At 58.7% G+C, this 11,319-nt stretch overlaps 1 non-coding gene across 1 annotated transcript; it reads left to right on the top strand.

The window, feature by feature from the left end:
* The first annotated feature begins 7,751 nt into the window (after positions 1-7,751).
* On the top strand, positions 7,752-7,870 carry LOC131863153 (5S ribosomal RNA). Its single transcript, XR_009362088.1, has one exon. It is a non-coding gene; the product is annotated as a 5S ribosomal RNA (ribosomal RNA).
* The last annotated feature ends 3,449 nt before the right edge of the window (positions 7,871-11,319 follow it).

The raw sequence follows: 11,319 nt of genomic DNA, 5'->3' as shown, positions 1-11,319 counted from the left end.
GGCGGCCGAGGAGCCTCACCGCATAGCAATCGGGGTGCGAGGCGAGGGATGCGGCGAGAAGGACCCAACGGCTAGACGGAAGAGGCTTCAGGGCCGCCTCGGAATGGTCCAAGCATCGGACGCGCTTGGGGCGACTACCAGTGACAACCCCTTATCCCGCGACGCGTCCGATACACAGATAGTTCCGAGGCGGCCGAGGAGCCTCACCGCATAGCAATCGGGGTGCGAGGCGAGGGATGCGGCGAGAAGGACCCAACGGCTAGACGGAAGAGGCTTCAGGGCCGCCTCGGAATGGTCCAAGCATCGGACGCGCTTGGGGCGACTACCGTTGCCAACCCCTTATCCCGCGATGCGTCTGATACACAGATAGTTCCGAGGCGGCCGAGGAGCCTCACCGCATAGCAATCGGGTTGCGAGGCAGATTATTGGGAAGGGAACCCCCTGGGATGCGGCTCAAGCAGTGCCCAAAGGGACTGGAATGCGGAATCACATCGAGAGACCCAAATGCTATACGAGGGCTCAAATCGAATTATCGATTTGGCCACGACATGGACGCATCGGAACGACTACCTTTGCCGAACCACTCGCAATTGCATCCATACCGAAACCAATAGACATTTCCGTTAGAGCCCTCGCATAGCATTCGGGAATCTCGCATGCCCCTCTAAATCGACCAATGCTGGCGCTCAATGAAAATCCGAGCGCTACCACCGTTCGAGCGCCAGCATTGGTCGAGTTAGAGGGGCACGGGGGAGAATGCTCCAGTCAACACCTCCCCTATATAAGTTATTTGTCCGATTCTCGCACAACCGTAGTCTGCCTCGTCGAATCAAACAACGGTCCCAGATTCCGACTTCCGTTCCGTAGAGACCCAAAAGCTAGATGGAGGCTCGCAAGAAAGAGAGTCGGCGCATAGCAATCGGGTTTCTCGAACGTTTAGGGACCGAGCTCACTTGCGGATAGGGCAAAATCCGCCAAGCAACCCAAAAGCTAGACGGGGGCTCGAATCGAATCGCCTAGGCGGCCACAACAACGACGTGTTGGATCGACTACCAGTGCCAAACCATTCAGCAAGACTAGTCTGTGTCGAGGCCGGATAGAGATTCTCAGAGAGCGCCCGCATAGCATTTAGGAGACCTGCCGCGTCCCTCACACTCGACAAATGGTGGTGCACGTTTATAAATCCGAGCGATCCCAACCCTTTCAAGCACCAACATCGGTCGAGATAGAGGGGCACGGAGGGGGCTGCGTGAGACAACACAGTCCCCTATATAAGTTATTTGTCCGATTCTCACACATCCGAAGAATGGTCATCAAATCGGACAACAGCCCAAACTTCCGACTTCCGTCCCAGAAAGCCCAAGAGCTATCTAAAACGTTCATGGCCGGAACTCGATCGCGGCTATACCAGTCCGCCAAGCAACCCAAAAGCTAGACTGGAGCTCTAGTCGAATCACCTCTGTGGCCATTGCAAGGACGTGTTGGAGCGACTACCATTGCCGAACCATTCCGCAGGTCGAGTCCATACCAAGGCCGCATAGAGATTCACGATGAGCTCCTGCATAGCAATCAGGAGACTTGCCGTGTCCATCACAATCGATAAATCCTGGTGCAAGATTTTTGCATCCGAGCGCTCCAACCAGTCGAGCACCAGCATCAATCGACATAAACGGGCACGGGGGGAGGATGCTCGAGAACACTACCTCCCCTATATAAGTTATTTGTCCGATTCTCAAGCAGCCGAAGTCTGGTCATCGAATCGGGTCAAAGACCACAACTTCCGACTTTACCCACAATGCAAGTCATCGAATCGAACATCGGCCCCCGAGTCGGACTCCATGCGTATGTCAGGTCATCGGACCCAAATTCCGCCTTCCTGCGCATGGCGGGCCATCAATATCAACTCGGTCATCGGACCCAAACTCCGCCTTTTTGCGTATGGCACGCCTTCAAATCGGTCATCGGACCCAAATTCCGCCTTCCTGTGCATGGCGGGCCATCAACATCAACTCGGTCATCGGACCCAAATTCCGCCTTTCTGCGCATGGCACGCCATCAACTCGGTCATCGGACCCAAATTCCGCCTTCCTGCGCATGGCAGGTCATCGGACACAAATTCAGACCTCGCCAATATGCCTACGTATCGAATCGGTCATCGGACCCAACTTCCGACTTCATCCATACTGTAGGGTCTTTGAGGTTGGCGCGGTGCGCTCAACCCAGGGAGTCGACCCATCGAAGCATACACCTCCCCTATATAAGCTATTTGTCCGATTCCCACACCTGTGTAGTTTGCACCTCTGACCAGGACATCGACCCCAACTTCCGAACTCGACTGCAACGACGGCACCAGCGCCTTGGTGCGCACCTTGCGACGCACAGTCCCAACATTCGCCTTCCTGCACATGGCAGGTCATCGGACCCAAATTCCGACCTCGCGAGTATGCCTACATATCGAATCGGTCATCGGACCCAACTTCCGACTTCATCCATACCGTAGGGTCTTTGAGGTTGGCGCGGTGCGCTCAACCCGGGGAGTCGACCCAACGAAGCATACACCTCCCCTATATAAGCTATTTGTCCGATTCCCACACCTGTGTAGTTTGCACCTCCGATCAAGACATCGACCCCAACTTCCGAACTCGCCTCCAACGACCGAACCAGCGCCTTGGTGCGCACCTTGCAACGCACAGTGCCAACATTCGCCTTCCTGCACGTGGCAGGTCATCGGACCCAAATTCCGACCTCGCGAGTATGCCTACATATCGAATCGGTCATCGGACCCAACTTCCGACTTCATCCATACCGTAGGGTCTTTGAGGTTGGCGCGGTGCGCTCAACCCGGGGAGTCGACCCAACGAAGCATACACCTCCCCTATATAAGCTATTTGTCCGATTCCCACACCTGTGTAGCTTGCACCTCCGATCAGGACATCGACCCCAACTTCCGAACTCGACTAAAAAGACCGCACCAGCGCCTTGGTGTGCACCTTGCAACGCACAGTGTCAACATTCGCCTTCCTGCACATGGCAGGTCATCGGACCCAAATTCCGACCTCATGAGCATACCTACTAATCGAATCGGTCATCGGACCCAACTTCCGACTTCATCCATACCGTAGGGTCTTTGAGGTTGGCGCGGTGCGCTCAACCTGGGGAGTCGACCCATCGAAGCATACACCTCCCCTATATAAGCTATTTGTCCGATTCCGACACCTGTGTAGTTTGCACCTCCGCTCAGGACATCGACCCCAACTTCCGAACTCGCCTGCAACGACCGAACCAGCGCCTTGGTGCGCACCAAAAGTGCGCACTTTTGGAGGGCACTTTTGTGCGCTCCAAAGGTGCGCACTTTTGGAGGGCACTTTTCTGCGCTCCAAAGGTGCGCACTTTTGGAGGGCACTTTTTGGAGGGCACTTTTCTGCGCTCCAAAGGTGCGCACTTTTGGAGGGCACTTTTTGGAGGGCACTTTTCTGCGCTCCAAAGGTGCGCACTTTTGGAGGGCACTTTTTGGAGGGCACTTTTCTGCGCTCCAAAGGTGCGCACTTTTGGAGGGCACTTTTTGGAGGGCACTTTTCTGCGCTCCAAAGGTGCGCACTTTTGGAGGGCACTTTTTGGAGGGCACTTTTTGGAGGGCACTTTTCTGCGCTCCAAAGGTGCGCACTTTTGGAGGGCACTTTTTGGAGGGCACTTTTCTGCGCTCCAAAGGTGCGCACTTTTGGAGGGCACTTTTTGGAGGGCACTTTTCTGCGCTCCAAAGGTGCGCACTTTTGGAGGGCACTTTTTGGAGGGCACTTTTCTGCGCTCCAAAGGTGCGCACTTTTGGAGGGCACTTTTTGGAGGGCACTTTTCTGCGCTCCAAGGTGCGCACTTTTGGGAGGGCACTTTTGGAGGGCACTTTTCTGCGCTCCAAAGGTGCGCACTTTTGGAGGGCACTTTTGTGCACTCCAAAGGTGCGCACTTTTGGAGGGCACTTTTCCTGTGCTCCAAAGGTGCACACCTAGGTGAGCACCTTCGACCAACACCTTGTAGCACAACCAAACTGTGCACACCTAGGTGAGCACCTTCGACCACACCTTGTAGCACACCAAACTCTGACTTTCGACTTCATCCGCAATGCAGGGTCTTTGAGGTTGGCGCAATGCGCACAACCAGGGGAGTCGACCCATCAAACCCAACACCTCCCCTATATAAGCTATTTGTCTGATTCTCATACATGCGTAGCCTGCAGGAGCAATTAGGACATCGACCCCAACTTTCGGCTTCTAAACGAAAACAAGGTCTTTGAGGTTGGTGTAATGCGAACAACTAGGGGAGTCAACCCATCAAACCCAACACCTCCCCTATATAAGCTATTTGTCTGATTCTCATACATGTGTAGTCTACAGGAGCAATTAGGACATCGACCCCAACTTTTGACTTCTTAACGAAAACAAGGTCTTTGAGGTTGACGTAATGCGCACAACCAGGGGAGTCGACCCATCAAACCCAACACCTCCCCTATATAAGCTATTTGTCCGATTCTCATACATGTGTAGCCTGCAGGAGCCATTAGGACATTGACCCCAACTTTTGACTTCTTAACGAAAACAAGGTCTTTGAGGTTGGCGTAATGCGCACAACCAAGGGAGTTGACCCATCAAACCCAACACCTCCCCTATATAAGCTATTTGTCTGATTCTCATACATGTGTAGCCTGCAACAACGATTAGGACATCCACCCCAACTTCTGAATTCGTCTGCGTTGACCGCACCAAAGGTGCACGCCTTGGTGCTCACCAAAATCCGACTTCCGACTTCTTCTGCTATGCGGGGTCTTTGAGGTTGGCGCAGTGCGCACAACCAGGGGAGTCAACCCACCGAATGCAACACCTCCCCTATATAAGCTATTTGTCTGATTCTCATACATGCGTAGACTGCAGCAATGATTAGGACATCCACCCCAACTTTTGACTTCTTAAACAAGACAGGGTCTTTGAAGTTGGTGCAGTGCACACAACCAGGGGAGTCGACCCATCAAACGCAACACCTCCCCTATATAAAGCTATTTGTCCGATTCTCATACGTGTAGTCTGCAGCAGCGGTTAGGACATCGACCCCAACTTCCGAATTCGTTTGCATTGACCGCACCAAAGGTGCACGCCTTGGTGTGCACCCTGGAGTGCACTTTGGTGCTCACCTCGGTGCACACTTTGGTGTGCACCTCGGTGTGCACCAAAGGTGCGCACCTTGGAGCGCACCAAAGGTGTACACTTTGGAGCGCACCACATAGGGTCTTTGAGAGGTTGGCGCAGTGCGCACACCAAGGTGGGTGTTGAGGTGCGTGCCGAGGTGGGTGGGTGCTAGGGTGCGCTCCATGGTGGGTGCCAGGGTGGGTGCGTGCTAGGGTGGATTCCAAAGAGGGTCATAGGGTGGGTGCCAAGGTGGGTTGGTGATATAGTGGGTTCAAAGGTGGGTACTAGGGTGGGTTCCAAGGTGGGTCACAAGTTGGGTGCCAGGATGCGTGGGTGTTAGGTTGGGTGCCAAGGTGGGCTCCTGCGTGGGTGGGTGCTAGGGTGGGTTTCAAGGTGGACGCGAGGGCGGGTGCCAAGGTGGGTAACAAGTTGGGTGTTAGGATGGGTGAGTGCTAGAGTGGGTGCCAAGGTGGGTGGGTGCTAAGGTGGATGCCAAGGTGGTTCACAGGGTGGGTGGGTTCTAGGGTGAGTTCCAAGGTGGGTCACAGGTTCAGTGCTAGGGTGGGTGTCAAGGCGGGTGTCGAGGTGCCTGGGTGCTAGGGTGTGGATGCCAATGTGGGTCATAGGGTGGGTACTAGGGTGGGCTGCAATGTGGGTGCCAAGGTGGGTAACATGCTCGGTGGGTTCTAAATTGGGTGCCAGGGTGGGTGTGCACCCACCTTGCCCGAGGTGGGTGCCAAGGTGCCAGTGTGGGTGGGTGCTAAGGTGGATGCCAAGGTGGGTGAGAAGGTGGGTGATAGGTTGAGTGGTAGGATGGGTGGGTGCCAAGATGGGTCACAGGGTGGGTGCAAGGGTGGGTAGGTGCTAGGGTTGGTGTCAGGGTGGGTGGGTGCTAGGTTGGGTTCCAAGGTGGGTGCGAGGGTGAGTGTCAAGGTGGGTCACAGGTTAGGTGCTAGGATGGGTGAGTGCTAGGGTGCAAAGGTGCCAGGGTGGGTGCTAGGATGGGTCGATGCTAGGGTGAGTGGCAAGGTGGGTCCACAAGTGTCAAGGTGGGTGCCGAGGTGGGTGCCAAGTCGGCGACTGCTATGGTGGATGCCAAGGTGGGTCACGGGGTGGGTGCCAAGTTGCTAGGTTGGGTTCCAAGGTGGGTGCCAACGTGGGTGCTAGGGTGCGTGGGTTAAAGGGTGTGTCACAACGTGGGTGCCAGGATGGGTGCGCACCCACACTGGCCAAGACGGGTGCGGGTGCAAGGTTGGGTTCCAAGCCCGGTCACAGGCTGGGTGCTAGGATGGGTGGGTGCCAAGGTGGGCACCAGGGTGGGTGCACCCACCCTGGCCAAGGTGGGTCACGGGGTGGGTCCTAGGGTGGGTAACGGGGTGGGTACTAAGGTGCGTGCCAAGGTGGGTCATAGGGTGGGTGCCAAGGTGGGCACCAGGGTGGGTGTGCACCAACCCTAGCCAGGGTAGGTCACGGGGTGGTTGTCGGGGTGGGCGTCAAGGAGCCAAGGTGGGTGGCAAGTAGCCAAGTTGCGTGCCAAGGTGGGTGTCGGGGTGGGTGCCAAGGATCCAAGGTGGGTGCCAAGGAACCAAGGTGGGTGTCTGGGTGGGTGCCGAGGTGGGAGCCAGGGTGGGTCCCAAGGTGAGTGCAAAGGTGGGTGCCAGGGTCAAGGTGAGTGCCAATGTGGGTTCCAAGGTGCCAGGGTCAGGGTGAGTGCCAATGTGGGTTCAAAGGTGCTAAGTTGGGTGCGAGGTTGGGTGCGAGGGTGGGTGGGTGCCAAGGTGTGCTAGGTGGAAGCCCGGGTGGGTCGGCATCCCATGGGTGTCGAGTTGGGTGCCTGATGGGTGCTTCTTGTCAAGTTTTAGTCGTCGGGACTCATTTCGAGCCTTAGAGGTCGTTTCTTGTCCGGTTGCCCTGTCTTCGACCTGGGAACCCAATTTTGGTCCTCGGGTCCCATTTTTTTTTGTCTCGCATCCCACTTTTGGCCTGTGGCCTTTTCGGGGTCGATTCTCGTTTTGGGCATCAGAGCATGTTTCTTCTCCTAAAACCCAATATTTGTTTATTAAGTCTCGGAACACATTTTTGTTCTCGTGGACCCATCATGGGTCTTGGAACGCATTTGTGGTCCTTGGGTCCCATTTTGCATCCCGAAACTTGTGTTTTGGTGCTTGATCCCTATTTTGGGTGCCCACCTTGCACCAAGTGCGCACCCGGGGCAAACCGAGCGCCTTGGTGCACCGGGGCAAGATCGAGCGTGCACCCGAGGCGCCCCGAACATGCACCAAGGTGCACTCGGCCCACATGTGAGCGCAGGTCGTTGCGCCCGAGGTGGTGTGTGGGCACCGCGTTGCAGACGGGACACTGCACGCACACGACGCCCCCTCCAGGTGCACGCACGTAGGCCGGGCCGGGTGCACACCCGACGCCCTAGCAAGGTGCGCGCACCCGGGCAGGGCTCACACTTGGCGAACGGGGCGCACTTCGCGAGGGAGGGTGTGCACCTCGACGGGGGTGGGTGGCCGGGGTGGATTCGCACGTGGGTCGCGGTTTGCTAAGTACACACTGCGACAAGCTCATAACGGGTGCGATCATACCAGCGTTAGTGCACCGGATCCCATCAGAACTCCGCAGTTAAGCGCGCTTGGGCCGGAGTAGTACTGGGATGGGTGACCTCCCGGGAAGTCCCGGTGTTGCACCCTTTTTTAGTTTTTCGCCGGGCGTCGCAATGCTATTTGAATAAACCTTTTGCCCGTTTGCGTTCTCGTCGGGGCCGGGCCGGGCCGGGGTGCGCTGCCCGCACTACCGCGCGCGCGGGGGCGACACCGAGCGCGCACCCGAGGCGCCCCGAGCACACAGGCCACGGTGCAACCCGGGCGTTGTGCGCGCACCCCGGTGCGCCCGAGGTGCTGCGCGCGCACCCAGGTGAAATCGGTGTGCACCTCGGCCAGTGCGCGCTCGGTCGAGTCGCGCACGTTGGCCAAGGTGCACGGTGATGTTTCTTACTCTAAGGTTCCGCACCAGACGCCCGGGACAGGTGAGCGAAGCTGGGCGGGGCCGGGTGCGCGGCCGGGGCAGGTGCACGCAGCTGGAGAGAGCTTTGGAGCACACTTCGGAGCGCACCAATGATGCGCTCCATTCAAAAGTTTCCTGAAAAGGCAAAAAAAGTTGAGATTATAGAATTTCCCACTTGAGAGATTGTAAAAAAAAAAAATTTAAAATGAAGGAAACGCGGGTGCCAAGGTGTGCGCAGCCCAGCCAAGGTGTGCGCACCAAGGCGCCCACCCTGGCGAAGGTGCACGCAAGGTGCGCACCCGAGGCAAACCGGACAATTAACCCAACTTTCGACTTCGCGCGCACCTTGGAGCGCACTTCGGAGCGCTCCTTGGTGCGCACCAATCTTGGGCACCTCGGAGTGCACCATGGCGCCCACCAAGGTGCGCACCCGGGGCAAACCGAGCTCCGACTTCGTGCGCACCTTGGAGCGCACGAAAGGTGCGCACCATGGCGCCCACCAAGGTGCGCAGCCCAGCCAAGGCGTGCGCATCAAGGTGCGCACCCTGGCGAAGGTGCGCACCCGGGGCAAACCGAGCTCCGACTTCGTGCGCACCTTGGAGCGCACAAAAGGTGCGCAACCCAGCCAAGGTGTGCGCACCCCGGTCAAACCGAGCTCCGAATCGTGCGCACCAGAGGTGCACGCCATCGTGCGCACCTTGGAGCACACTTCGGAGCCCTCCTTGGTGCGCGCCGATGTTGCGCACCTCGGAGCGCACCCGGGGAAAACAATGCAATTAACCCGACTTTCGACTTCGTGGGCACCTCGGAGCGCTCTCGGGTTCGCACCTCGGAGCACACCGAGGTGCGCACCTTTGATGCGCTGCCTTCACCAATTTCCAGAAAAGGCAAGAAAACATTGAGAAGGTGTGCGCACCGAGGTGCCCACCCTGGCGAAGGTGCACGCGAGGTGCGCACCCGGGGCAAACCGGGCTCCGACTTCGTGCACGCCGCACCTTGGAGCACACTTCGGAGCGCTCCTTGGTGCGCACCAGGGCGCGCAACCCAGCCGAGGTGCCCACCCCGGCGAAGGTGCACGCGAGGTGCGCACCCGGGGCAAACCGGGCTCCGACTTCGTGCACGCCATGGTGCCCACCGCGGCGAAGGTGCACGCGAGGTGCGCACCCGGGGCAAACCGGGCTCCGACTTCGTGCACGCCGCACCTTGGAGCACACTTCGGAGCGCTCCTTGGTGCGCACCATGGTGCCCACCAGGGCGCGCAACCCCGCCGAAGGTGCACGCGAGGTGCGCACCCGGGGCAAACCGGGCTCCGACTTCGTGCACGCCGCACCTTGGAGCACACTTCGGAGCGCTCCTTGGTGCGCACCATGGTGCCCACCAGGGCGCGCAACCCCGCCGAAGGTGCACGCGAGGTGCGCACCCGGGGCAAACCGGGCTCCGACTTCGTGCACGCCATGGTGCGCACCGCGGCGAAGGTGCGCACCCGGGGCAAACCGGGCTCCGACTTCGTGCACGCCGCACCTTGGAGCACACTTCGGAGCGCTCCTTGGTGCGCACCAGGGCGCGCAACCCAGCCGAGGTGCCCACCCCGGCGAAGGTGCACGCGAGGTGCGTACCCGGGGCAAACCGGGCTCCGACTTCGTGCACGCCGCACCTTGGAGCACACTTCGGAGCGCTCCTTGGTGCGCACCATGGTGCCCACCAGGCCGCGCAACCCAGCCAAGGTGTGCGCACCAAGGTGCACGCGAGGTGCGCACCCGGGGCAAACCGGGGTCCGACTTCGTGCACGCCGCACCTTGGAGCACACATCGGGGCGCTCCCGGGTTCGCACCGGCGTTGCGCACCGTGGTGGGCACCTCGGAGCACACCAAGGTGGGCAGCGAGGTGCGCACCTTTGATGCGATGCCTTCACTAATTTCCATAAAAGGCAAAAAAAAAACGAGATTTTAAAATTTCCGTTTTGAAAGATAGTGAGAAAAAGGGAATGCTGGTGCCATCTTGAGCCCGCCCTGGTGCGCAGCCCAGCCAAGGTGTGCGCACCAAGGTGCCCACCCTGGCGAAGGTGCGCGCCCGGGCAATTAACCCAACTTCCAACTTCGCGCGCGCCAGGGTGGGAGCGCACCCAACAACCGGGCCTGGGAAGAGCCAATGCGAGAAACCCCACCAAACGCTCTGACAAAAAAAGAGGGGGCGCTCCAGTAACCCCGCTTCGGAGCGCACCCTGGGCAAACCCAGCCAAGGTGCCCACCCCGGCCAAGGTGCAGGCGAGGTGCGCACCCGGGGCAAACCGGGCTCCGACAACGTGCACGCCGCACCTTGGAGCACACTTCGTAGCGCTCCCGGGTGCGCACCTCAGAGCACACCAAGGTGGGCAGCGAGGTGCGCACCTTTGATGCGCTGCCTTCACTAATTTCCAGAAAAGGCAAAAAAAAAAGGAGATTTTAAAATTTCCGTTTTGAAAGATAGTGAAAAAAACGGAACGCGCGTGCCATCTTGAGCCCGCCCTGGTGCGCAGCCCAGGTAAGGTGCCCACCCTGGCAAAGGTGCGCACCCGGGCAATTAACCCTACTTCCGACTTCGTGCGCGCCAGGGTGGCAACCGGGCCTCGGAAGAGCCAATGCGAGAAACCCCACCAAACGCTCCGACAAAAAAAGAGGCGGCGCTCCAATAACCCCGCTTCGGAGCGCAGCCGGGGCAAACCCAGCCAAGGTGCCCACCCCGACGAAGGTGCACGCGAGGTGCGCACCCGGGGCAAACCGGGCTCCGACAACGTGCACGCAGCACCTTGGAGCACACTTCGAAGCACTCCCGGGTGCCCACCGGCGTTGCGCACCGTGGTGGGCAGCGAGGTGCGCACCTTTGATGCGCTGCCTTCACTAATTTCCAGAAAAAGGCAAAAAAAAATGAGATTTTAAAATTTCCGTTTTGAAAGATAGTGAAAAAAAAGGAACGCGGGTGCCATCTTGAGCCCGCCCTGGTGCGCAGCCCAGGCAAGGCATGCGCACCAAGGTGCCCACCCGAGGTGCACACCCGGGGCAAACCGGGCTCCGACTTCGTGCAGGCCGCACCTTGGAGCACACTTCGGAGCGCTCCTTGGTGCGCACCATGGTGCCCACCAGGGCGCGCAACCCAGCCA

Source organism: Cryptomeria japonica, unplaced genomic scaffold, assembly GCF_030272615.1.
Source record: "Cryptomeria japonica unplaced genomic scaffold, Sugi_1.0 HiC_scaffold_56, whole genome shotgun sequence".
In the NCBI taxonomy this organism is placed as follows: Eukaryota; Viridiplantae; Streptophyta; class Pinopsida; order Cupressales; family Cupressaceae; genus Cryptomeria; species Cryptomeria japonica.
This window is presented reverse-complemented; position numbering and strand designations above follow the sequence as displayed.